Here is a 26,632-nt window from a genome sequence, read left to right on the forward strand (position 1 = left end):
GGAGTGGGTTGCCATTTCCTTCTCCAGTGCATGAAAGGGAAAAGTGAAAGTGAAGTCGCTCAGTCATCCGACTCTTAGCGACCCCATGGACTGTCCAGGCTCTAACTCATGACAAATTCAGATGTGAGATTTTTTTGAAATCTGCAACAGCAGCTGGTCTGTCCCAGTTAAGCTAAGAAGCAGAGAAAATGTGTCGGGGCTCTCCCATCTTGCCTGTCTCCTAACATTTCTTTTTCTACACTCAAGTATCCCACTGTTCCCTTTGTTCTCCAACAAGTCCAAATTTTCCCTATTACTTAATGCCTCCAGCATCACTGGAGGTGTTAGGTTTCCAAATTACCCTCCTTTCAAACCCCAATTACCATGCCTTTAGGCTACAGAAGAAAATTGTTTTGTTAATCTAGTCCACAGGGGAGTGTGACAAAGAATAAGAAAATCCACATGGGAAATATTATGTTTAATAATTTGTTTAGTTATAGAAATAGAGATAGTTTTAAAAGATCACTAGAAAACACTTTGGAAAAGAAAACTTTCAAGAGATCCCTTTATTTTAGAGGAGGCTATCTGCTCTGACATGCATGAGGCAATCTTTAACCTGGACAATGAAAAACAGTGAAATGAAGTGATAGATATTCTTTAACAAAAAGCTGGAGTACTGGTCAAACACTGCATGGTGGCAGAGGTGATACAAGGCTGCTGTCAGAGCGGCTTGAAGGCATCCATTAAAGCTTGGAATCAATTACTTTTAATATTGATTAGACTATTTCTCCAGGCTATTTACCTACAGAAAACATTAATCTGGGCCCATTCAACTTTTCTTTTAAAGTTTGTTTATTTTTTCTAGAAGGAAGTCCAAATTGCCTTGTGGTCTATTTGAACATAAAAATATCTTCACTAAATGGACTAAAAAATTGCTAAAAGAAATTTAGTCTCTTGGGCATAAAATAGGAAGAGAATGAAGGAGACAGGCAAGAGACTGAGTGATAAGGACATAGGAAGAGAAAGACAGAAAGTCAGAGAAAGAAATGGGCCCAAAAGAAACAGCAACAGAGATACCCTAATGAGACAAATGCAAATGTGTTCAACACCTGCACAAAGAGAAGAGAAAGACAAGAGAGGATATACCTATATACTTGATGACACGATGCACAGAGGATGGATCATAAGCATTGTTTAAAAGGCACAAATGAAGAGACACTGCAGTGGCTTTATATTGTATCCACTTGGCTACGATGATTTCCTATCCCTTTATGTATCCACAGGTGGTGAGCCACAGACAAACTCAGGTTTGGAGGATGGAAGTAAAGCAGCAATGATTTTCCAGGTCATACAAATCATCCCTTATCCTCTGGCTCATCTTGTTGTGAAATGGGCTGAGTCTGAAACAACTACTTCTTCCATTGATTTCTCTGCTTTTCCAAAGTGTGTGTGTGTGTGTGTGTGTGTGCGCACGCACGCGCGCGCATGTGTAGCTCCAGGATGAAAAAGGGCCCCAGTTTCTCCAGGAAACCCAGGCCATGGAGGTGAAAGAATAAGAATAGATGCTTATGGCTTCAAGCTTCTCCCTGCTCACCTCCACTTTCCACACATCTCCCTCATCCTTGTGGACTTCCAGCTTTATGATCAGACACAAGACAACAGCCTCACTGTGCCTGCTCATCAACTCCCACAACTGTGGAAGGTCAAAGCCCTGCAATAAAACCCTTAATATAAATATGTGAATGAATGAATGAATATAGCTCCTAATGGTTCTGCTTTTCTGAATATATTTTGTCTAATGTGGACATATAAATCAACTTTATTGGGACCTAGACAGAGTTGAAATTTATATTCCCACATGGCTTAAGCCCATAGAAACTGCTACAGTCTGTCCAATGGAAATATGACTCTCATATGTAATTTTAAATTTCCTAGTAACTGCATTTAAGAAAAACAAATGAAATTAATTTTAACAATGCATTTTATTTAATTCAATATTGCCAAAATACTTTGACATCATCAATATAAAAATTATTTAGTGATATTTAGTTTTTTTCATATTAAGCATATCTTTTGAGACTTGGTGTGCATTTAAAATATCAGTACATCTCCATTAAGATTAGCCACATTTAAAGATCTCAGTAGCCACAAGTAGTCCAATACCATATTGGTCAGTGCAGTTCTAGGGAGTGTGTTGGGTGAAGGTGACAGGTTTGAATATGCTTACTACACTCAGGCAGCAAAAACATAAGGTAATCTCCACCCACCAGAGACTGTGAGGTCATACAGGCCAGGAAACCTTCAGGGAGAATTTTGGGATCTTCACTGAGGATGGCAGTTCCATGAGCAACCAAGATGAAACCCATTCTACTGCCTTGGAGTAGGGTATGCCTTAGGGAGTAGGCAAGACAGAGTATGTTTGGAGCTACATAGGGGTTTGTTAGCCCTTATGTAGGCTTAATAACCTCAGATATGTGGATGACACCACCCTTATGGCAGAAAGTGAAGAAGAACTAAAGAGCCTCTTGATGAAGGTGAAAGAGGAGAGTGAAAAAGTTGGCTTAAAGCTCAGCATTCAGAAAACTAAGATCATGGCATCTGGTCCCATCACTTCATGGGAAATAGATGGGGAAACAGTGGAAATAGTGTCAGACTTTATTTTTTTGGGCTCCAGAATCACTGCTGATGGTGACTGCAGCCATGAAATTCAAAGACGCTTACTCCTTGGAAGGAAGGTTATGGCCAACCTAGATAGCATGTTTAAAAGCAGAGACATTACTTTGCCAACAAAAGTCTGTCTAGTCAAGGCTATGGTTTTTCCAGTGGTCATGTATGGATGTGAGAGTTGGACAGTGAAGAAAGCTGAGCGCCAAAGAATTGATGCTTTTGAACTGTGGTGTTGGAGAAGACTCTTGAGTGTCCCTTGGACTGCAAGGAGTTCCAATCAATCCATCCTAAAAGAGATCAATCCTGGGTGTTCATTGGAAGGTCTAATGTTGAGGCTGAAACTCCAATACTTTGGCCACCTCATGCGAAGGGTTGACTCATTGGAAAAGACCCTAATGCTGGGTAGGATTGGGGGCGGGAGGAGAAGGGGACGACAGAGGATGAGATGGTTGGATGGCATCACTGACTCGATGGGCATGGGTTTGGGTAGACTCCGGGAGTTGGTGATGGACAGAGAGGCCTGGCATGCTGCAATTCATGGGGTCGCAAAGAGTCGGACAGGACTGAGCGACTGAACTGAACTGATGTAGGCTTATTGTAAAGCTGTCCTCAGGCCTGCTTTGTGATGTCTCAGACCACAGAACTCTATGGGGTGGTCAGAGGCTGACTAAGCTGAGCTCTTAGGGCTCTGCAGGAATAGATCTTCTTTCATGAACAATCTCAAATGAATACTTGGTGGAGAATTATATGGCTTTTACTGTGCATCTCTAGTACCACTAGAGGCTGCCGGGTCGGGGGTGGGGGTAGAGTGGGGAGAAGGGAGGAACAACACTGGTAGAAATCAGGCTGTGAGAACAAGTGAGGGTCCAAGGAGGTTCCAGTTGACCAAATCCAATATGGCAGGGGTTCCCAAACTCCAAGATGTAATGTCTGATGATTTAAGATAGAACTAATATAATAATAAAGTACACAAATGTAATGTGCTTGAATCATCCTGAAACCATCCCACCCTGTCCACAGAAGAATTGTCTTCCACGAAAGTGGTCCCTGGTGTCAAAAAGGTTGGGGACTGATGCAATATGGGACACAGCATATGTGCTTGGACCACACCAGGGCATGGTGTGAGGAGCATTCATGTAGAGGTGTGAGAAAGTATAAGTTCCTTCTGAGGATCTTATTCAAGTGGAAATCTAGATCTCAAGTTCATTTCACACATAACAACAGCCTGAATAGTACCTACAGATCAATGCTGATCCCCTGCCATTATGATACAGAACCTCATGGTGACTACAATCGCAACATGATATGCCGACTAGATGCTCAGCATGTGCCAGCCAGTGTTTCAAGTACTTAAACAAATATCTCATTATATTTTATAACTCTCCAAGATGAGTATTTTAGTTCTCATTTTAAAGATAAGGCAACTGACACTCCAGAGTATCTTGTCTGATGTCACTCTGGCTAGAAAGTGGAGCATGTCACTGACTTAGTTATAACCATATGACATAATAACAGTATTCTATCTGATGGCAGAGTTATATCTTAGAATAAACTTGATTACACCAGTAACCATGAGGATCAGAATCGTTGTCCCTTCCAGGATGAGTCACTTTAAAACTATTACTTCTATTAAACTACGAGACAGAAATAAGCATCTCTGTTCTTTCATCTTCTTTTCTGGGGCTTTTTTTTTTTTTTTGTACTTCAGCCTATCTCAGCCCTACATATGCAGAGAAAGCTGAAGCTGTCAAGTTAAGGCTATGCATGTAAACACTGCAGAAGATGGAGAGCTCCCCCCATCACCTTATCCCCATATTTCAACAACATAATTAAACCAATACTCTAGATCTCTTCCAATGAAGAGAGACCTCAAGGACTTGGAGCTGTCAGAATTTTCTGAGAATGTTTTATTATCTAATGTCAGCAGATGTGGCTCAAGAGGAGGGCTATGCCTGTTAGAAGTAAATTTCATAAATGCTATCACAGAGATAAGGGATATATAAACAAGTCTATTTGTATTCCATATTTTAAAATAAATACAATGAAATATACAGCAAGCTTTATGAACAATATACAAAATTATGTTAAGATACCAGATTTAATGCTAAAAGATATTTTGCTTCTTAATCCATAAATTTCCATAAATGTACAGAGAGAATATCATATTCATGACCTTACAGACATGTTAAGAGATTAAATGGTAAATCATCTGAACAGCTTTGGAAAAAAATCAATTCTGCATTCAAGATAATTGAGTGGGACCATGTAGTAGTCAACTAGTGCTAAAATAGTGCTAGGTAACACACAACTCTAAAGTTCCTACTAACCAACAACAAGAAGTATTCATTTATCACTTCTTGGTCTAAAGATAAACTGTGGATCATCCACTTCACTCCAATTAGCAGCCTGAGCTCATTTACTCTATATGCCTCCTCATTTTTTTTGAAAGGACAGACTAACTTGGAAATGTTCTCCTCAGGCCAATGCAAAAGTGAAAGGGAGAGAGCGGGAACATATGCTGCCTTTCATAGCCTTTACACTTCCACTAACACTCCATTGGTCAAACCAATTCCCATGGCCAAACCTAACATCAAGCAGAAAGGAAATCTATTCCAGCCATAGCAGGAAACACTTCCAAGTCACCTGACAAACCAATAATAACCCAATTTTTCACTGGCCAAGTGTAAGTTTATGTCTATCTGATTATAATACTCACCTTGCCCTGAGTCATGCTGCCCTGAAATATTATTATTTTTACATATGTGTCCTCAGTTAATCTTAACAATATTCTTATGAATCTATTTTAGAGATGAACAGTTCATTGAGGTTGAATAATTCAGCCAATGATGACCAGTTAAGCAACGACAGAAATGAAGTTCAAATCAGTCTCCTTGAATGAGTATTCTTTAAAATGTGAAGGAACTGAATGATTTTTGCAGCACTTTGCCATGTGTACCCAAAAGGCATTCACTGCATGAACTACTCAGAATGCCTTTACCAGCACTTACTGCGTGAGGGCACCACACACAGCACTAAGACTGCTTTAAGGCATTAGGATAAACAAATCAGTGAACACATAAGCTTTAACTTGAGCTCTGAGTACAGGTCAAGTAAATAACATCCTCAGTCAAACCAAATCCCTCATCTTGTGTGATGAACAGTGAGCTATTTTACAGTTTATAATAATTATTAGTCACACACAGCCGGCCTCCTTTTAGTCACTGGTGTTTGTTTTGCCTTTACTTTCATGGCCACTTTAAGACATATTCTTTCTCCAAGAATCAAGTATTCATTTCTTTATGCCCATAAGGATACACACATATAATGTCAGAAGAGTATACTTGTTACAAATATGTACAAGTTAGCTTGCCCTTTAAGCCACATTTTCTCTCTTTTGGTGATTTTGAATTCTAGATCTGACCTAGCAGATTCTATTTGATCATAATTTTGATTTAAAAAACCAGCCACAATCTCTGTTGTGTATATTTTAAAGAAATGATAAATGAATTTATACAATTCATGCAATGTAACTTGGATAAACAGAACTGAATATTTCCTGCAAATAGCTATCATAATCCCGGTGAAGGAAGAAAAGAGTAGAGACTTTGTTATGAATAAAAATGTTGGACAGATGAGACATTTTGGATAAGATAGATAAAGAAGCTGGGTTGAGACTTACTTGAATTAAGGGAAAAATATTAGAAATCAATGGACTGTAGCCCACCAGGTTCCTCTGTCCATAGGATTTCCCAGGCAAGAATACTGGAGTGGGTTACCATTTCCTTCTCCAGGGGATCGTCCCGACCCAGGGATCAATCCCAAGTCTCTTGCATATCTTGCATTGGCAGGAAAGTTCTTTACCAGCTGAGCCACCTGGGAAGCCTTAGAAATTAAAGAACGTATTTTTTTGACAAGCCTGAGATTGATCTGAACCATTTTTAATCATCTCCAAATGGAATACAAGGTAGAAAATTCCCATGTATTTTGTGAATGTAGAGCATCTCAAATCTCATTTTGTGTGTCTTATCAATAAAATGGATGCCACCAGTTGATATAACTCATTTTGTTTATCCCAAACTAGTTTTCCATTATTTGTTAAATTTTGTTTTAAAGGAATCCCTACAGTATGTTTCTCACTAAAAACAACTTACAGAGAATCCACTCTGTACCAGCTACTCTGCCAGGTCCACTCTATCATTAGAGTCACACAAATCTAGTCAATGGTTCCCATTTTAATAAAGTAACTGCCTTTGAGTGCTCATAAATTTCTATTGATATAACAATACACAGCTAAGAAAAATTGATTCTCTTATGTATAACTCAATATTTCAAGCTCCTAAGAGGTTAAGACTAAGAGTACAAATAATAACATCAGAAGGAAGAAACGTGTTAATTGTTCAGTCATGTCTGCCTCTTTGCGACCCCATGGACTATAGCCCGACAGGCTCCTCTGTCCATGGGATTCCCTAAGCAAGAATACTGGAGTGGGTTGCCACTTCCTTCCCCAGGGGATCTTCCTGACCCAAGGATCAAACCTGGGTCTCCCTCACTGCAGGCAGATTCTTTACTGTCTGAGCCACCAGAGAAGCCTCAATAACATCAGAAAGGTAACTTCAAATCAGACATTTCATATTCAGTTTTCTTTTGCCTGCCTGGCACATCTATCACATCTATCAAAATAACTTATATTAACTTCTTTAGAGAAATTTAATTTTAAATGCTACCTGCACTTGCAGGATTCTATTTGCTTGCTTTTTTCCCCTTCTTTCTCTTTCTTCCTTCTTTCTTCATTTATTTTGCGGGTAATTTATTTAGTTATTTGCTTCCCAGGTGGTGCTAGTGGTAAAGAACCCAGCTGCCAATGCAGGAGACATAAGAGACTCGGGTTCAGTCCCTGGGTCTGAAAGATCCTCTAGAGAAGGGAATGGCTACCCACTCCAGTACTCTTGCCTGGACAATCCCATGGACAGAGGAGCCTAGTGGGCTTCAGTCCGTGGGGTCACAAAGAGTCAGACAGGACTGAAGCATCTTTAGCATGCAGGCATTTAGTTATTTACTTATTTAATTGGGCTTCCCAGATGGCTCTAGTGGTAAAGAACCCACCTGCCACTTAGCATACACATGCACACTTAATTAGTTTTGTTATTATTGTTCAGTAGCTCAGTTGTGTCCGACTCTTTGCAACCCCATGGACTTACTTCCCTGTCCTTCACCATCTCCAGAAGCTTGCTCAAATTCATGTCCATTGAGTCAGTGATGCTATACAACCACCTCATCCTCTGTCATCCCCTTCTCTTCCTTAATTAGTTCATTTACACAATAAATATAATTTGTCTAGTTACTGACATCTTTGATTGACAACAAATAAATGTATATATTTTAACAGCAGTAGCTGCTTTATCAAAAATCCAAGTAACTTTATTTGCCTGTGAATATCATCCATTTGGTTATTTTCCTACTAAATAAGATTAAAGTATGATATTTTGCTACCTAAAGAAAATGGTCTGTAGAATGTTACCACTTAATAAGTCAGCAAAAATATATAGTTTTGCTAAAATTTGGTAAGTGAAAGCCAATTATTTGTGAGTGATAATACCCTCCAAATGAAACAAACATATTCCCCATTTCAGCATTACAGAGCTGTATGGATATGATACCTTTACAACAGAAGCTGATCCTAATTCTTGCTTTTTGTCAGCACCATTGGCCCTTAGCAACTGTTAAACAAATTCTAAGGACAATCTAACAAAAGATCTCTGTCATAGCAGGAAAGGAAAAAAAAAAAAAACTGGTTTCTGGGATGAGTCACTGAAAACATAGAGTTGAGAGGGAGGCTTTCATAAAGGCACTTCTTTCCCTTTCATTCTTTAGGTTGAGTTCTGTTGATAAGGAAGTTGACTCAAACAGCTTTTGGCTTTAAAAATCACCACAGACATGCTTACCTTGGGCAATGTGGCACCATCACTAAAAGGGAATATGTTAATAGAAAAAAAAAATAACTTAAAAGCTATACAGTTATGTGCCATTTGAGCAGCAGAGCCTAATTAGAGAGTTACTGTCAGCTTCAATTCCTCTCTTTTAAGAAGAGTATAGGAAAACTGAAGAGGGTTCAAAGAAGAGCCCCAGAAATGATCAAGGAAGGGCAATGAACTTAAGGATAAATCTTAAAAGGATTTGAGTTTATATTGAAAATGAAAGTCACTCAGTAGTGTCCGACTCTTTGTGACCCCATGGACTATAAAGTCCATGGAATTCTCCAGTCTGGAATACTGGAGTGGGTAGCCTTTCCCTTCTCCAGGGGATCTTCCCAACCCAGGGAACTCTCATTGCAGGCAGATTCTTTACCAGCTGAGCCACAAGGGAAGCCCAAGAATACTGGAGTTGGTAGCCTAGTCTAGAGAAAATTAAACACAAAATAATTTACAACTGCATTCAATAAGTAATGAAATATTCTATTTGTACTTTATCTCAAGATAGAACCAAAGAGATAGGGTACAATAAAAACAAAACAATTTAGACATGCAAAAGAACTCTTGGAGAATGAAAACGATTAATTTCAAATACAAGTATTTGCAGAATCCTCATCTGGTAAGTTAAAGAGGCAAAACTATCCCCTTTAGAGAAAATTTAAGTGGATGAAGACTTCACAGGGGACAGAGGTATATACAATTGAACGTGAGGCAACGTCTAGATCCAGAGCTCCAAATCCAAATATTTGGATTTGACATCTATTAAATGTATATATTTGGATTTATAACCAAAAATACAAACTTCACTGAATGCTTGTGAGAATGTCTCATCTGAACAACTTGGCATGAGGGGGTGACACTAAGTGAACCCTTGTGGTGGACGTCTCCCACTCCCCTCAGGGTTGATTAGAACCAAGGCTCTGCCAGAACACTGAGAGCTTCTAGGTTTGCTCCAGCTGTACCAGGAAACCTCCTTTGACTATGGCATCCAGCCCTCGTTGATTGTCATCCAAGCTTCTAAAAATCTTAGAAGTCTACAAATCAAAATGCACACCTGGAAACAATTCTTGCCAACTCCCGCCTGTTCTAACCCTTTCCTCTGTTGCCGAGGTACTTTTCCTGTTTTCCAAAAACTGGCTATAAAATTCATTCCTGGGTTCAGGATCCAATTATATATCTTTCAAGAATTATTACTATTCTGATCTCTAAAAACCAGATGCCTTCCTTATCTTTTTCTAACATGCGTTTTGGCTACTCTTCTGAGATTTTTCTGACCTTGCCTTCTGTGAGACTTGCCCTTCAATGTGATAACTGGATTGCTGGAATTGCTTGTCTCCTTAGTTTACTGTACATAGCTAGAGCCACTGACTAATATGTCATATGGGTCCTTTGCTTTCACGTCTATGGATATATTTATAAACCATAACATTCATAATTTTAAATCATTAAAATTGCTGAAAGCTTGCTAAGCCATATACAGAATTTTTTAGAGTAGAATTAGGAAACCAACCCTGAATATTCATTTGAAGGACTGATGCTGAAGCTGAAGCTCTAATACTTTGGCCACCTGATGTGAAGAGCTGACTCATTGGAAAAGACCCTGATGCTGGGAAAGATTGAGGGCAGGAGGAGAAGGGGATGACAGAGGATGAGATGGTTGGATGGCATCATCAACTCAATAGACATGAGTTTGAACAAACTCCAGGAGATGATGAAGGACAGGGAAGCCTGGTGTGCTAGAGTCCATGGGGTCGCAAAGAGTCAGCCACAACTTAGTAACTGAACAATAATAAAAACCTCATGTGAATGTCATGCTTCACAATTCCCAGTATGTTGAGAGAGGGGGAAATTACAAATAAAATATGGATTAGTTCTCAGATTGGCTTGCAACAAGGTGAAGTTTCAAACATCATCAGCCTTCTGGTTTCATAGACCCAGTCTAGGGTCTATGTTTTTGTGGTCAGCAGTTTTTCATCTGGATCAGTTTGCTTCCTATAAGAACAACTTCGGAACATGTCTCAGGCCTTTATCTATATCTTTTAGGGAACTAGGAGTTTGGTGATTACATCATGCAGTGGAATTGTAGTCTAAATTTTTACCAATTCCCTAACCCAACAGCTATTCTTTGTCTCTACATCTTCATATTTCCCAATCATTCACTCTTCAGTCAGCATTTTACTTCAAAAGACAAGGACACAGGAGCTTGTACATGGTTTTAATTATGGGTAGAATTTTTCCATTTTTCTCCTTTTTCCTTTTTACAACTTTAATGATTTTAATCATTCCATATATTTTCAAAATTTTCAGTTAAAACACAAAGCAAATTAAGAAAATATAATTAAGTAATTACCTAATTATTCTAAAATAAGTAAAACAAGCAGAATTCATTTATGAAATTAAAATTACTTTTTGTTAAGCTATCAATATTTGTGCATGTGTGCATGTAACTGTACACATATATTAGGGAAACCTCAACATAATATAATATCATTTGAAAGCTGATGCAAGATATTATCTATTTTATAACCATTTTTGATAAAGTGACGTAGAAACAAAAAGAATAATCAGACCTTCTTCAGCTGTGTTGAGGAGCCAGCAAGTTTAGAATTAAGTGAGGCCAAGTAAATTTATTTCTAGTTTGTCTCATATTTGCACAATCCAAAATTCCAATACAGAATTCTCTTGAAAAATGCAAAAATGTAACTAGTGTTTAGAATTCTGACCTCAAAGTATGTGTATGGCCTATTTTTAAAACCAAAGCATAGTCTCGATATGTGCTTCAGTGGTTGGAATTAATTTCCAAAGCACAAGCTACAAAGTGACAATAATTACCTCCATTTTGATTGTTGTTGATGATGTTCTATAGTGTTCCAGTGGGAACTGGCTATAATTGGTATTGTTTTTTAGAATAGAATTGTTTATCTAATATGTAATTTTGAAATTGACTATATTTCTGGCCCAAAAGAGATGTTTTTGCTATAGACTGTCAATAAGCATATATTTTGCTTCAAAAGACAAAGATCTAAGAATAAGATAGGAAAATATTACTGAAAAACGTCATTATACAAGAGAGTATAGAACTGGATGCTAAAATTGTTTCATAATTTATTTGTTAAGGTGCTTCAAAGAGTTAAATATTTATGAACTGGAAAAATCAGGTAAGGCTTCATGAAGAAGGACTTGTTCGATCCTGAAAAGATGACAATGGCTTTGTTATTGATGCTGGTGATGATGGTAATAGTAGTATTAATTGAGCACACAGTTATGCCAAGCATTGTGCTTTACATAATTATTTCATTTAGTCTTCATAGTACCTTATAAAGTAGAAATATGATTATCTTTATTTTACAGATGAGGAAACTGAGGTATAAAATAGTGTTACTTGCCAAGTGAGGATAGAATTCCAACTCTGCCAGCCTGTTTTCAGATTTTTATTCTGATTTCCTGTCCTGGTTAAATAATCAGAGAAGTTTGACAAGTACCATCCAAGATCATGGTCACGTGCAAGCTTGCCTAGATTTCTCTGAATTCCCTTTCCTGCTGGCCTCCGCTATTCTGTCTTCTTTTTGGGACCTGGCTAGTTGACCTTGGGCACTCTAATACTAAATTTGCGTTGAGTCATTAGTAAGACTGCCCAGAGCTTGAGAACTGCCAAAGAAAAATCCGACTGCACATTAGAATAACCTAGGTAGCTTGTTAAAATTACAGATTCACAGATCCCCATTTCTTGAAATCTGTACTTTAAAAAACAGTTCTCATATTAATCTAGGCTTGTAAAAGAGCATTTGAGATCAACAGTTTGTGGCTTATCCATGGATCAGTTGTCCCAAGACTTCACTGCCTCTGGTGACAAAATCTTTCTCAGGTCACTGCGTCTCTGAGGCTATTCTATTCTTCATTTAACAAACAAACATTTAATCAAAATTAACTGAGTCAGCCACTGTGTCAAGTTCTGAAATAAATAAGAAGGAAAAAAAAAGACAGTGTCTTCCTTTAAGAAGTTCGCCATTGACATAGAGAGATAAGCCAAATGCAGACTCTGCTAAGTAAGTTTCAGAATCAATTTTTGTATGGGGTTCAGTGAGAGCACATAAAAAGGGCATTATAATCTCCTGGCTTCTTACAATCTTGCTTTCTCTGCCTCTTCCTTTTGGTGGCCCTTCCCACACAGTCCACCGAAGATTTTACTCACGTCATTTCATTTAAAATCTCCACAACAACCCTAAGAAGACAGACATTAGTGATTTCAAAGATAAGGAAATTGGGACTCAGAGGGATTTGCCAAATTGTCTAAGGATATACACCTAAGCAACAGAAGGAGAATTCAAAACCACAGCTATGCATCCCCAAATCCGAAAGTACACTGTTCACATATTGCAAATTGCCAACAATTTTAAGGATGTTTATCTCAGAAAATGAATAGTACAGTCAATCCTTTGCACAAGGAAATAGCTAAGATTTTAAGCCCTTTGCCTAGTTCCAATAAGTAACACATCCAGTCCATTTGAACAGTTTACATCTTGCTTGGTGAACAATGAGTTATGTTACAGTGACTGTAACAACAATTCAAAACCGGAAGCAGCCCTCTTCATTCTGTGGGCTCCTATTTGCTTTGGCCCCTGATGGGAGTCAAGCCACAACTGAAGTTCCGTTCCCAGGGAGCCATTTTCTTTTCTCTCAGCAGAACCTGTGCCCATATTTTTTTCACAAGCTGCTATTTATAAAGCATTTTGTGGTAGCTCAAGAAAATAAGACTGTAGATTAAAAAGACTAGACTGAAATTATCTCATATTCAAACTAATCCTTCCTCTAGAAGGTAACATTTCATGAGGTACTACTGAATGTTACTAATCAATATTTAGGTTAGAGTTATGATGATCATTTTAATCTTTCATCAGGGGCTAGTTTGAAGGAAATTAGGAATTCAATGGACAAAATAGATGAACACATTTTAATAAAGCATGAGAGTGTAATTATACGCTTTATCAGGTGGTTGTGGTGGTGGTTTAGTCACTAAGTGGTGTCCAACCCTTACGACCACATGAACTGGACTGTAGTCCACCAGGCGCCTCTGTCTATGGGATTCTCCAGGCAAGAATACTGGAGTGGGTTGTCATTTCCTTTTCCAGGGGATCTTCCTGACCCAGGAATTGAACCCAGGTCTCCTGCATTACAGACAAATTCTTCACTAACTGAGTTACAAGGGAAGCCTGCTTTATCAGAGTACATTTAAAATAAACTACCACCTAGAACTATCATTTCATCAATAGGATTTGAGTGAAGTTTATAAAAAGAGGGAGATGATTTTGAGGATTTGAGGAATTTGGAATTCAAACATTTGCCCACTCAATGAGGAATAGAGGGTAGATGATTATAAGAGTTGAAATATAAGTAACATATCAGTAAACAAGGATGTCACAGTCATCAGCGATTCCAGCTTTCCAATGTAAGCTGGGGAGCCCTAAAGGAATTCAAAAGGAGACAAATACCTGTGATCTAACAGCTGTCAGACTGCAGCCACTTCCTATGGTAAGTGAACTCAGAATGTGAAAAACATAGGATACTGGCCCCAGATAGTTGAGATGCATATGAAAAGGATGATTTCAGTGAGTACAAATTCTTTTTATCTTCTCATACTAGAAAAGAGCTAAATTTCTTAACTTGGATTATCTGGTTTTCTTTAATTAACCATAATCTTTTGAGGGCTTCCCTGGTAGTTTAGTTGGCAAAGAATCCACCTGCAATGCAGGAGACCTTGGTTCAATTCCTGGGTCAGGAAGATCCACTGGAGAAGGGATAGGCTACCCACTTCAGTATTCTTGGGCTTCTCTGGTGGCTCACTGGTAAAGAATCTGTCTGAAATGCAGAACACTTGGGTTCTGTCCCTGGATTGGGAAGATGGAGACCTGGGTTCGATCCCTGGTTTGAGAAGATCCCCTGGAGACAGGAACGGCTACCCTCTCCAGTATTCTAGCCTGGTAAATTCTATGGACTGTATAGTCCATGGGGTCACAAAGAGTCAGACACGACTGAATGACTTTCACTTCAGTTTTAATGTTAAGACTACTTGCCCTTTGTGGAAAAAACTTCTATATAATTTGGTTTTTCTTCTTGCTGTCTCAGAGCAGTTCTCTCAGGGTTACTTGAGATGCTATCTGCCAGGCTTGACATCCTAAAAATTCCCACCAAATAAAACGTAACTTTCAACTTTTAGGTTGTGACTATTTTTTTAAGTTGACATCAGTGTTGAATTACACAGAAATAACGGATTTTGTGTGCATATATGTGCCTTTGAGTTCTCCACCTGTCACCTTTCATATTTGTTTCCTTATATTAATATTTTCCCTTCTTATCATATTTCTCTTAAAAATTCAGGAGTAAACATATACATTATTAGCATTTTGTAACCGAAACATGTAATAAGAAACAAATATAACATGTAAATAATTAGAAAATATTTAAATTTAAAAAATTTTTGCTACAATGTATGCCTTTTTTGAAGAAAAACTCGAGTCTCAACATTTTGAAGCATTTTGAAGTCTCACCCAATATTCCAAAAGACATTCTAAAATACTTTTAAAAATTCTAAAGGTACCTAAAATACTTTTACTTAGTTAGTTCTAACAAACTATTTCTCAGGATAAATGTAATGGGTCATATTAAGAGTTTTACTAATACAAATAGCAAACAATGAGGTTTTTTTTCATTTTTCTGGTAGATGAATTCTGTCTGACTTCACTACTAAGAAATTCGGCTTCAAATAGCTTTTGTTTTCCTTTGTTCCAGAAGCTTAGGCATGAATTTTCTCCACTAGCTGTATTCAATTTCTCCAATAGTTTTATTCACCTTATCTGCTGATAAAGTAATGAAATCCATTTCTTATCTTGAACAACCACACCAAAAATTTATTTCAAGGATTTTCAAAGAAAAACAATGACTTTTGGGTATGAAATATCGAGGTTAGAGCTGTTAGGGATTAAAATATTATCAAAATAGATTGAAAACCTCTTCTGAAGACCCTAAGGTTTGGGGTGGAAGTAAGCCAAAATCACGATAAACTATAAGATATAAAATAATTCACATAAAATGTCTGAAGTGCTATGGTAAGGTTTCTATCAGGTTGTAACGATAACCCTATATGCGAGACAAAATAAGAGACACAGATGCATAGACCAGTCTTATGGACTCTGAGGGAGAAGGTGAGGGTGGGACGTTCTGGGAGAATAGCATTGAAACATGTATATTATCATATGTGAAACAGAACACCATTCCAGGTTCGATGCATGAGACAAATGCTCAGGGCCGGGGCAATGGGATGACCCAGAGGGATGGGATGGGGCGGGAAGTAGGAGGGGGGTTCAGGATGGGGAACACATGTAAACCCATGGCTGATTCATGTCGATGTATGGCAAAAACCACTACAATATTGTAAAGTAATTAGCCCCCAACTAAAATAAATAAATTTATTTAAAAAAAAAAGAAATCAAGAAGGCTTCTTGGAGAAACTGGTATTTAACAAAAAATTATTTAATAGAAGGATAGGATTTAGAAGAACAGATTAGAGGTGGGGATTGTGGTTATGTAGGAAATAACATCAACAAACCATCAGAGGAAGAAAAAAAGTACATTTAGGGGAATCAAGGCATTCATTTCCTCCATGGTGTTCTGTACCTACTACAACTTGGTATTTGTCATAGTATGTGACGGTCTCTTTTTAATGTGTGTTTGTCCCCATGAAAATTTACATGTGTTGCTCAAAAAGAGAGACTTGATTTTATTATCTTTTATCTCTATAATCTAGCATAATTCTTTGTATACCAAAAGTTACTGGCTTTCATAATTTTTTTATTCATTTGAGAAATGTTCCTATAGCATTTGCTAATAAGAAGGGTATCAAAAAAAAATAAGTGGGCCACTCTTATCTCTGACATTTAGATTTCAGTTGGAAAGAGGTGTGTATAGCTTGGGATACTATGCAATCGAGATAAGAGAAGTAAAATTTGCTAAATGCTTTTCATTGCCAGCCTAGAAACAATCTTTTCACCCACCCTGCAAAGTAAGGTATAATTCTACAGATGAAGGAATCTTAAATATGTGAAACAACCTCTAATTCCCATAAAAATCTCACATCTAGGCAAGGGAATAGAAAATGGACTTTCTTTCTCTGTTCCTATGAACTTAAATTTCTGGTATTTGACTCCCTACCATAGATTTAGTCTGTTTTGGTTTCCATCTGCCCATCTATCCTGAATCTCTTGACCCTGATGTTCCCCACTCACTTGCTATTTCCACCTTCCAAATTCAACACAAATCTAAGAAATGTCATGCCCTTCATGACAGATGGTGTTGACACATCCCTTTCCAGACCACCTCCTTCTTGTGACTTCTTGTCTGAGTGCCACATGCTCCATTTTGCTCCTTTAGTAAAGTCAAACCTCAAACCCGTTATCTTGGTTTCTCTTATTCTACCCTGCACACGACCTACACATGACTCAGTGTCCATGTGGATAACTCAGCTTTCATTGTGACATTTATGATTCCTATCTTCTGAATCAGGCTCATCCAAGATTTCCTGACTTTAGCAGAGGAGCTCTCTCCTAGAATCCCTAGTCATTCCCAGTATCCTATAACAGATTATTCTGAAAATCTAATGCAAAATATACACATTCTTTGCATTGCATAATCTTCTAATATCTTCAACTTTCCCTCCCTCAAGCATTAAAGACTTCTTTTGGTTCAGAAATCACCAAAACCATCTCTGTTTGGCTATCCACTAGGTCACAGGTTTTGGCAAAGTAGTAATAACAAGAGAGGTTCCTCTTGGAATTGGAATAAAAAGGTGTGTGTGGTCAGTTAAAATAAACTCTTTGGATAATTTATATTCATAAGATCACCTAATCATCATGCTATACTGTTTAATGAGCTTGACTAAAAGACAATGGAGTGAGCACAGGGCTTAAAATCATGTAATGTTTTATAATTTGTTGAAAAGAGACAGAGACATTTACCTTGAAGTGTTTATATGAAGTGTATTAGTTTCCTAAAGTAGAAGGAAAGAAATTACCACAAACTAGTGACTTGAAAAGCTAAAATGTATTTTCTCACAGTCATGGAGACCAGAAGTCTAAAATCACAGTACTAACACGGTCAGTTCTTTTAAAGACTATGAGGGAGAAACCATCCTATGCCTCTGAGAAATGGAACATTTCCTTCCATGTCAGTAAACAAAGGATGTCATAGTCATCAGCAATTGCAGCCACTATGGATGGTGGAAATAAGTCCTGAGGGAACTCTGGAAGGAAATACCTACCATCTAGTAGCCATCAGACTGCAGCCACTCCCTACAGTGAGCCCCAAGGAAACTCCGGATGTGAAAACATGGGATAGTGGCCCCAGATAGCTGAGGTGCATATCAAAGGAATGATTCCAGTGAGCCCAGACTCTTGAATCTCCCCATATATACAAAAGCATTAAATTCCTTACCTTGACATATCTGATTTCTTTAATTAACAATAACATTTTGATGTCCCAACTACTTGACCTTTGTTACAAACTCCTATTTGTTACAAACTCTCTATATCCTAGCTCCTCCCCTTGACTTCTTGGAACAGTTTTTCAGAGCTATCTGAAATGCCATCTTCCTGGATGCAGTCCTCATTCCTGGCTGCAGTCCTCATTTTGCCCCAAATAAAACTTAACTTGCAACTTTCACATTGTGCACATTTTTTTTTTCAACACTTTCCTTCTAGCTTCTGGAGATTATTTGTTCACAATCCTTGCGGTACCTTGGCTTGTAGATGTCATCACTCCAATTTCTGACTCTGCTGCCACTAGCCATTCTTCTCTGTGCCTGTTTTCTCTTCATAAAGACACCAAATGTTGGATTAGGGTCCATCCTAATTCAGTATGATCTCGTTTTAACTAATTACATCTGCAAAGATGTTACTTCAAATAAGGTTATGTTCTGAGGTTCTGGGCCGACATGAATTTTAGGGGGACACTATTCAAGCTGATGTATGAGTAATAGTAGAAAGGATTGTAAAGCACCTAGCATAACGCCTGGCACATAATTATGGCTCAATAAAGAGTAATTATAGGCATTTTCAGTTCATTAAATTGGCTCATCAGTCTTGAGTGATGTTTGAGAGTGCTGAGCATGAAGCAGAAGCCCATAGCAACTTACCACAACCATGTCACTTTATCTTTTCCAGTGTTTCTTTTTTTCTCCCAAATCCAGACAATTTAAGCTCAGTGCAAAAGGCAAGTAAATTCAATCCTAAATCAATCAGTTTGCTCTAGTTTCTTGAAAGCCACATTAGTATGCCTGAAATATAAGCAGGGAATTAGCAAAGACCTCTAATGCTTTGAATTAAATTTTGTGCCAAAGTGCTCTGGGCATTACTAACAGATTGTCCATTGTTCATTAGTAAAGAGAGGGTCCATAAGTGCTTCAAATTAAGCCGTGGGGTTTTTATTTTTTGTTTTAATTGTATGTTTTTCTTTGCTAGTCTTTGTGGAGCCAATGGCAGCAACTTCTCTGTCCCTTTCATAATTTTTTTCTGGGTGCTAAAATTAAAACTGTGGCATTCTTAGATACAGGGATTTTAAGGAAAAAATACATTTTTCCACCAGAAGGTTAACTGTGATTATACCATGAATTAAGGCAGGCTGTGAGAAAATTGCACATTGTTTTACCATCCTATACAATCTTTTTGCTGAATTATTCTCTGATCCAATGCCTTTAATCCACTTTGAGGGGTATTAAAAAATAGGTTACCAAAACACACTTTTGCGTTTATTAAAAGAATGTTGTGGATAGCATTGTTTAACATATCACACCATAGTTGTGGTTTTTTTGTTTGTTTTGCTTTGCGAATGTAATTCAAAAATATTTCTCCAGATTCAATTTAGAGAATTGCTTTGTCCTTCTGGGTAAGTGTCCCCGTGTTCCCTGGTGGCTCAGACAGTAAAGAATTCACCTGCGCTGCAGGAGACCTCGGTTTGATCCCTGGGGTTGGGATAGTCCCCTGGAGAAGGAAATGGCACCCCACTCCAGTATTCTTGCCTGTAGAATTCCATGGACAGAGGAGCCTGATGGCTACAGCCCACGGGGTCACAAAGTGTCAGACACGACTGAGAGATTAACACTCTAGGTAAGTGTATTGTTCTTATTGAATAGATACTTTGAGATAGTTAACCAACCATGACTCTGTGTTTTCATGATCTGCCAGAAAATTTTAAGATGTATCTGTTCCCTATTACTAGAAAATGTCCTCTCAGCATATATTTTGTTTCTAATCACATCCTTGCTGTTATTGTTTAGTTGCTGAGTCATGTCTAACTCTTTTGTGACCCCCATGGACTGGAGCCCACCGGTCTCCTCTGTCTATGGGATTTCCCAGGCAAGAATACTGGAGTGAGTTGCCACTTCTTACTTTAGGGGATCTTCCTGACCCAGGGATTGAATCCACATCTCCTGCATTGGCAGGCAGATTCTTCACCACTGAATCACCAGGGAAGACCCAATCACACCTTTAGTTTCATCTTATTTTTCTCACCTTCATTCTTCCAGATTTGTTAGTCTACTTTTTAATTTCCTCCTTCCCCCATTTTGAAGTCTTATTTTTATGCATTTTGATAATTGCCTTGAATTATTCTACAACAAGGCAAACTAAAAGAAAAAATATTTAAATTAATGAAATTTAATTTACATATGTATTAGTTTCAAGAAAATCCAGTTGAGTTAGGCCTAGTTGAGTTTAAAATACCCATTATTTCCAGGATGGCCACCACAAGGAGAGTTTAACTATGTACTTTCCCAATATACTTGTGAGATTCTACTCAACGTGTAGTAAAAACATCACACAGTTCAAGAAAAAAATGAGACTGCAAATACAAATTATTACCATTAAAAAAGTTATTAGGATCTCATTTTGCAAGGCCTTGCAGGAATTTTCTAGGAAGAACAGACCTAGCATCTGTCCCCTGGAATTTAGTATGAATCATGGATACACCATATGCAAATCTAGAAATTTGGGATCCAAAATTATTCAAGCTATATTTATATCAGTCTAAGAACATGAAGGGTATATTCAGTCTGGTTGAAAGTAGCTGCTGCAAAACATTTTCATAAATGGGCTTGTCTTGAGGTAAACAAAAATGGTTTCCATGAGCTACTAGGATTTAAACAACTTCTGAATTAATTCAAATGACATAAGTGGAATATTTTAAGAATTATCTTACAAAACAGTTTTCTATTTGCCTATTAATTTTCTTCAGACATCAGTTCACTAAGAGAAAGTAATAACCTCTAAAAGGTAATGCAAAATCTGTAATAAGTATGCAGTTTTAATTTAAATATCTTAAATAAACATCCAAATTGTAAAAGCATTAGAATATTTCCAGTGCTGGTTTATTAGAAATGAAATTTCCCTGGCTAAAGTCCAGTGGGAGAGGAATTATTGCTCCATAATTCATCTTTTCCCCATTCTGAATGCCAAAGATCCTTCTCTCTTTTATAATAAAAATATAGTAATCAGCTCAAATGGTCAGCATATGTAATGCCACATAATTGCCATGACATGCCAAAAATGGAGGCATGTCTTTGGATTATTATTTTCCAGCTGCCAGGCCCATCACAACTTGACCACACAAGCTTTTGTACCATATTGCCATTCTGGCTGTTATGTGATTATAACTAATCATGGCAAAGCCAAGAGGCTTTGCTCACAGTCACCATCATTTTCTGAAGATGTTACAGCAGGACCAAGATAAAAAGAGATAATTTTGTGTAAAATTAACTATGACAGATATTATAATCAACTTCAAACTTAGAAATTCTGGAGAAAATCTGGTTACATGTTAAGACATAAGTGATTCTACAAAGAAGGCAATTAAACACTGAAACAGTGCAGATGCAATTTGGCTTACAAACATAATGAGTAAAATCCATTAAATCTCATTTCCATTAACTTTTATATGATTTTAGGGTCCAGCAGATCTATTTGAAAATGGTTACCTCCCACTTTCAAGAGATTTCAATTATTGAAATAACTCAATAATATTCTTGCAAAAATGAATTTGACATCCAAATATTCAATAATTCACACAACTATTAAAATAGCATTTGTCCTTAATTTGGAGAAATTGAATTTCCTGCTTGGATGAGAATTCCCACTTTAAAATATATTTTAACTGGTAAATATTTAAAATGTGATACCTTTGTTTCTATATAAGATGCTCTCTCCTCAAAGTAAATTAAAAATATCTCCTAAGCCATAAACTTCAAGTAGAGATGAAACTCAACCAGAATATTATACTGAGGAAAAAAGATTTAATTCAAATGTCCAATTACACTTCCATAAGATATAACTCTAAGCTAACGTTGCTTGCACTTGAAGCCTCTTGAAAGTTTTCATATTGGAAAATTGTAATTAAAATGTATTCTTGGTTGATTTGCTTTTATTTAATGAGAGATGCCTAGCACTAAAGCTAACAATTATATATTATATATGGACTTCCCCAGTGGCACATTGGTAAAGAACCCACCTGCAATTCAGGAGACCTGGGTTCAATCCCTGGGTCAGGAAGATCCCCTGGAGGAGGGCATGGCAATCCACTCCAGTATTCTTGCCTGGAGAATCCTGTGAACAGAGGAGTCTGGCAAGCTACAGTCCATGGGGTTGCAAAGAGTTGTACACAATTGAAGTAACTCAGCATGCATAGATGCATATATATATATATATATATATATATATATATATATTCTTTAAAAAGTAAACAGTAGCTATTGTAAGATTATCTAAGCATTTTTAATTTTTTTTTTCTAAAATGTACTGTTAGACTGCCCACTACACCACACTATTGAAATAGTTAACTGAGTATTGGATGATAATAATCATACATTCTTACTTGGTTGGTTTCAGATTTCAGTAGTCTATAAGCTTTTAACTCAATAAAAATTTTCTCTATTTATTTATTGCTGTGGATTGTTATTGACTTTCAAATGCTTCATGACAATTGTGATTAATTATGTTCCTTAAATAGAGAGTTTTCAAACTGGAACTTAAAGGAGCCAGAAGCTCAGGGCTTCCATGTGTTCTACAAATTCTTTCAGCAGCTTTTCATTAGTGACCCCTGGTTTTCATAACATAGAGAAAGATCTATTGCTTCAACATGTTGACTTTGTTTTTAAATACCTAGCATTATATTACCTGTTACTGCTATTTCATAGTTTAAAATACAGCCATAAATACAAAGAAATACTTATGAAAAAAGAATACACTGTTTTAAATACGTGAGGCTTCCCCAGTGGCTCAGCCGGGAAAGAATCCGCCTCTAATGCAGGAGACATAGGAGATGTGGGTTCAATCCCACGGTCAGGAAGATCCACTGGAGGAGAAAATGGCAACCTACTCCAGTATTCGTACCTGAAAAATCCCATGGACAGAGAATCCTGGTAGAATACAGTCCAAAGGGTCCGAAAGAGTCAGACACAATGAGTGACTAAGCACAGCACAGCACAAATACATATCTCCAAAGTTGGAGCATATATATTCCCATTCTATCTTTTTCATGTCCTCTAAATAATATTTAATCATTTGTAGGTACTCAAGAGGCATGTACTCCAAGGAATGTACTACAGGTTAGCCCTTTGCTTCCATCTGAAAGAGAAGGTATATATCAATTTAAAAGAGAGTAATCAGAAAATTGAGGTTTTCTTGTGCTTTTTTAAGGAAAATGCTATTGTTCAGTTCAGTTCAGTCGCTCAATCGTGTCCAACTTTTTGCGACCCCATGAATTGCAGCACGCCAGGCCTCTCTGTCCATCACCAACTCCCGGAGTCTACCCAAACCCAGGTCCATCGAGTCGGTGATGCCATCCAACCATCTCATCCTCTGTCATCCCCTTCTCCTCCCGCCCCCAATCTTACCCAGCATTAGGGTCTTTTCCAATAAGTCAGCCCTTCGCATGAGGTGGCCAAAGTATTGGAGTTTCAGCTTCAACATCAGACATTCCAATGAACACCCAGGATTGATCTCTTTCAGGATGGATTGATTGGATCTCCTTGCAGACCAAGGGACACTCAAGAGTCTTCTCCAACACCACAGTTCAAAAGCATCAATTCTGCGGCGCTCAGCTTTCTTCACCATCCAACTCTCACATCCATACATGACCACTGGAAAAACCATAGCCTTGACTAGATGGACCTTTGTTGGCAAAGTAATGTCTCTGCTTTTCAATACGCTATCTAGGTTGGCCATAACCTTCCTTCCAAGGAGTAAGCGTCTTTGAATTTCATGGCTGCAGTCACCATCAGCAGTGATTCTGGAGCCCCAAAAAAGAAAGTCTGACACTGTTTCCACTGTTTCCCCATCTATTGAGGAGGTCTAAAATAAAGTCTGTTTTAGTCAAAGATATTTAACCTTTAAAAGTCTTTCATCTGAGTCTATTGAATTCAAGTCAATTTTGCAAGCAATACATCATATTAACTATGTCTATTTTTTAAACTTAAAAAGTTATAGAACATGTTCTCCAGTGTAGAGAGATTCAATTCAGCTCAGCAAACATCTGTTCTCACTATGAACTAGGCATGATAGGCAGTGGTAAAATAAAGACATGGTAGAAAATGTTGTCTTCTAAGAATTTCCACATGTGGAAACACAAGACCGCACATCTCAGGAGGGTATCAATACTCTTTAGAAGTAGGCTTAGGAAAATCAGAAGTAGTCTAGAGATGAGAATAACTGCAAACAAAGAAATCAAGCTGAGACAGTATTGTTGAGTATCTTTGTTGAGTATCTGTATCCTAGGCACCAAGCTGGGAATATCAACATGGAGAAGACAAAGATTTTTGTTACCAAGAGGAACACAGGAAGGAGTCTGAGAACAGATGTGTACACAAAAAACTATGGAAACCCTGGGGAAAGTGCATCTCAGGACTGAAGGTGTGAAAGTTGGAGAGTTTGGGAATCCAACATATGAGAGGAGAGATCAGATCCTTCATTCTCCAGATGACAAATCTGAAATAATATCAATAAACCCAGCTTTCCCGCAATGAGCATTTAGAAAGACATGTAGAATGCAACTAATTCCTTTTAGATCTGACTTTCATTAAGCCTGTAACTTAAATTTCAATAAGTACCAGGTGACTTCATTTTATCTTAGGAAGTCAATGCTTATTTTTGTGGGCAAATTGATGCAGTATACACTGACACATTCTAGATTTGGGGATTATTTTCTGCATTTCAGTAAGGCCAGTATAAAAAATATCAAATATCTTTAGGTTTGATCAACTTCCAAGAAAAAAATTATAGTTAAGTCCATGATGAAAAGGTAGAAAAAGAATATTTTGAGATAAACCTTCAAATACACTAAAAATTTTTTAAACTTATTTATGATACATTCTAAATTAGTTCCCAAACTCATGCATCTTCATCAAAAAAGACAGATTTTGAAGCACACCTCAGACTTCTTTATTTGAATCTTCACAGGTAGACCTGGGAATTTATATGTTTTCCAAACTTTTTTAATGCTTCTGGGGTACAGCCAGGTTTGGAAGCTCCAATCCAAATAATGCTACCTGTTAGTGAAAAACTGCTTCAAGAAGAGATTATTTTTGTAATATCTATTTCTTAGTAAAGACATAGTGAGTGACAAAAGATGCTTCAGCTATAAAACAATATATGGAATGTGTAAATGAAAAAAAATATTTGCCCTCATTGGAACTTTAGATATAGTATTTGTTATTAAAGATATAATTAATATCTAACTAGGAGTTAATATACAGAATTTATAAAAAAAACTCATACAACTCAACAACAAAAACAAAACAAATCTGATTCCAACCACTATGGAAAAAATATGGAGGTTCTTCAAAAAAATTAAAATATAACTGTCATATGATTCAGTCATTCCATGTCTGGTTATTTACCTGAAGGAAACTATAGCATTAATATGAAAAAATATAGACAACTCTGTGCTCATTGCAGCGTTACTTACAATAGCCAAGATATTAAAGTGACCAAGTGTCCATAGAGAGGTGAATGGATAAAGAAAATGTGATTTGTGTGTATACCCAGACACACACACACGAACACACACTTACACACATATGCACAATGGAATATTACTAAGCCATTAAAAAGAATAAGATCTTGCCATTTGTAACATGATGACTGGGCCCAGAAGGTACCATGCTGAGTGAAATAAGTCAGGCAGAGAGGGACAAATACTGTATGATTTCATTTATATGTGGAATCTAAAAAAGCAAAAAAAAAAAACAGAATCAGACTCATAGATACAAAGAACAAACTGGTGGCTGCCAGGTGGAGGGTGTGGGGAGATGGGCAAAACAGGTGAAGGGCACTAAGAGGCAGAACTTTGAGTTATGTACACGTACACCCATGGCTGATTCATGTCAATGTATGGCAAAAACCACCACAATATTGTGAAGTAATTAGCCTCCAATTAAAAAAATTATTTTTAAAAAAAATAAAATAAAATAAATAAGTGGGGATATAATATAAAATAAAATAATATAATATAATATAAAATTTTATAATATAATATAAAGTAAAATAAATAAGTGGGGATATAATATACAGAATAGGAGACATAGTCAATAATTTTTAATAAGTTATGCTACAGATGGTAGCTAGATTATCATGATGATTATCTCATAATGTATACAAACGTTGACTCGCTATATTGTACACTTGAAACTAGTATAACATCGTAAGTTAATTTTACTTCAATTTTTCTAAAAGTTAAAAATCTATATAATTAGATACATATGAAATTGAAGAAATACTAGAAAACAATAGAAGGGAAAGAATTGATATAGAAGAAAGTTTAGGTTGTAAAAGATAGGAGTTAGGAGACAAAATGCACTTTCAATACTGGATGTTCATATTATATATGCTTCCCTGGTGGCTCAGAGGGTAAAAGCGTCTGCCTGCAATGTGGGAGACCTGAGTTCAATCCCTGGGTTGGGAAGATCCCCTGGAGAAGGAAAC

General features: G+C 37.2%; 1 long non-coding RNA gene across 3 annotated transcripts in view; it reads right to left on the reverse strand.

The window, feature by feature from the left end:
* The window catches only part of LOC145516377 (uncharacterized), a 523,613-nt gene that overhangs the window by 27,756 nt on the left and 469,225 nt on the right, over positions 1-26,632 (reverse strand). Inside the window, exons 6-8 of one of the 3 annotated variants that reach the window (XR_014061332.1) lie at positions 22,164-22,258; positions 18,799-18,939; positions 18,100-18,474 (exon numbers count right to left, since the gene is read on the reverse strand). The exons of 1 other annotated variant lie outside the window; for it this stretch is intronic. This is a non-coding gene — a long non-coding RNA (uncharacterized LOC145516377). Of the gene's footprint in view, positions 1-18,099; positions 18,475-18,798; positions 18,940-22,163; positions 22,259-26,632 lie in introns of those variants that run through there. One more of the 3 variants, XR_014061343.1, reaches the window with a different exon arrangement.

Source organism: Giraffa tippelskirchi, chromosome 8, assembly GCF_054371585.1.
Source record: "Giraffa tippelskirchi isolate mGirTip1 chromosome 8, T2T-mGirTip1v1.2.pri, whole genome shotgun sequence".
NCBI lineage: Eukaryota > Metazoa > Chordata > Mammalia > Artiodactyla > Giraffidae > Giraffa > Giraffa tippelskirchi.